Here is a 2,677-nt window from a genome sequence, read left to right on the forward strand (position 1 = left end):
TGATATATAAGGATGTTGGGAACATATTAATTTGTCATTTATATTTTGCAATAAGTAATTTGGTAATGCCTTACATTAAGGGTACCTTAATTGGCATTATTTAACACATTAGTTAACATGAACAGTCCATGAACTTCATCATAAACACATCATGAGTAATGTTAAACAAGTGTCTATTTTATTTATTTTTTAAACAATAAACCAACACCAAAGCTTATCACATCAATCAAAATGAACACCTTAGTTAATATGTTACTTGTTAACTGGTAAGATTCAGAAGTGAGGCTGAAGCAAGTATCAATATGTACACTTGGAGACAAGTTCAGTTAGTTATTAACATTTACGAACATGCTGTAAATTATTTGTTGCAAATTGTACAGACACCTGACCATCACACCCGTATGTGCTTTTTTTTTGGGTAGGCTTTCCACTACATTTTGGGGCATGGCTGTGGGGATTTGCTCATTCAGCCATAAGAGCATTATTGAGGTCAGGCACTGCTGTTAGGCGAAGAGGCCTTGAGTGTGGTCATCGTTCCAGTTCATGTCAAGGTTGTTCAGTAGGGTTGAAGTTGGGGCTCTGTACAGGAAACTCAAGTTCTTCCACTCTAAACTTGGCAAACCATTTCTTCATGGACCTCACTTTACACATAGGAGCATCGTCATGCTGGAACAGAGTTGGGGCTCTCAGTTGAAGTGAAGAGGAATTATAATGCTATAACACATAAAGACATCCTATACAATTGTGCACTTCCAACTTTGTGGCAACAGTTTGGGGAATGAACATACAGACGTGTGATGGTCAGGTGTCCACATACTTTTTGCCATATAATGTATTTAGTCATGGATTGACCAGTCAGTATGAACATATATTTTGTTAACATTTAAACAAATTTCAGTGAATACATGCACTGTTTTCTTAATATTATTTATTAATGCTGAAGTTATTTGTATTAATAAGCAACAATGCAGAAGGAAAAGTGTAGTTATGCTGAATATCATTGCTGAATGTCATTGAATATATGCTGAAAATGTATTTTTTGCCATGTCCACTGATGTTGCTAATTCTACTGTAGTAACAGTTTCAGTCAGACTGTTACTAGAAATTCAGCCCAAGAGCAGTCCGTTTGATGTTAAAAGAATTCCACAAGAAGCCCAAAATTTCATCACTGGATCGGCAGGTAACTCCTGCAATTATTGGTGTGAATGTGTGTACATCTACAATCAGAAAGAGATTGGATAAATTTGGGAGGTGTGCCAGGAAAAAGCCTCTTCAGTCCAAAAGGAACATTAAAGCAAGGCTACAGTTTGCCAGTGAACATATAGGAAAAGACCAGGCCTTTTGGAATAACATGTTCTGGACAGACAAATCAAATGTGTGGCACAGACCAAAGACTGCTTTTTAGGAGAAGAACCTCATACCAACTGTGAAGCATGGTCATGGAAATGTTATGGTTTGGGGTTGCTTCACTGCCTCAGAGACTGTGAAGCTTGCATTCAATGATTTAACTATGAATTCTAAATCATGTCAAAAAGTGCTTGAAGATAACATGAGGCCATCTGTCCAGAAGTTGAACCGGAGGTGGACCTTTCAACAAAATAATGAGCCCAAGCATACGAGCAAATCCACCAAGGAATAGCTCAAAAACAAGAAATAGAGGGTTATGGAATGGCCTAGTCAAAGCCCAGATTTGAACCCTATTGAAATGTTGTGGTGAGATTTGAAAAGGCCAGTACATGCAAGAAAACCCTCAAACATCTTGCAACCGAAGGAATTTTATATGAAAGTGGTCAAAAATTTCAACAAGCTGACAGAGACCAGTGGACAATTATGCAAAACACCTGAAGCCAAGGGCATGCTTACTTTCTCTACAGAAAAATATTACATTTATTGATATTTTTGTTGAATAAATGATTCAAAGCTAATTTTCCTTGCTGTTTTGTTCAAATACATCACCTTTATCTGTAGGCACTGTATCAAAAGAGTGAAATGTTTGCTTGTTTAAATATGTTGAGAAAAGTCTAGTTTCCATGGGATATACTTATTTTTTCACATGACTGTATGTAAACATGCGACCATATTGGTAGTAAATGTCACCAGCTGAAGACTTGGACTCTTCAAGTAAAAAACTGGATTTAAAGAATTGGATTGGTTTCAGCTGTAAGATGAACTGGACAGTCAGTTTATAAAAGGTTTTGCAAAAGAGCAACTCTGAGCACCTCCAAGATGATCTTCCCAGATGCATCGGTTATGTTTTATGTGCCAAGAGTACTCGGTTTTGTATTTTGAGCAAGTAGTTTGTTATATGATCGAGAGAATTTCAGGAAACCAGCATCAAAGAAAGAAACTGGTCAGATTTTTCTTCATATCTTTTGGGAGACAGCATTTCATAATAGAACCCTTCCATTATACAAGCTCTTCCATTAGCTCATCCAACTACAAGGTTGGTTGTTCTCATTTTCTCAAATATGTAAATTTTAACTTCTACTACATAAAGCCATAAGGGATGAAAACATGGTTATAAAAATATGACTAATCTATGATTTTTGACTCCATTTATAAACTAGGACAGTCAGGACTTCAAACAACCAGACATTCAGGAAACTCTCAAATACTGAAAACATTTTTGTACTCCAAAGGCTTTAAGAAAAGAACATTAACACAGCATCTTCTTAAT

Source organism: Neoarius graeffei, chromosome 5 (assembly GCF_027579695.1).
Source record: "Neoarius graeffei isolate fNeoGra1 chromosome 5, fNeoGra1.pri, whole genome shotgun sequence".
NCBI lineage: Eukaryota > Metazoa > Chordata > Actinopteri > Siluriformes > Ariidae > Neoarius > Neoarius graeffei.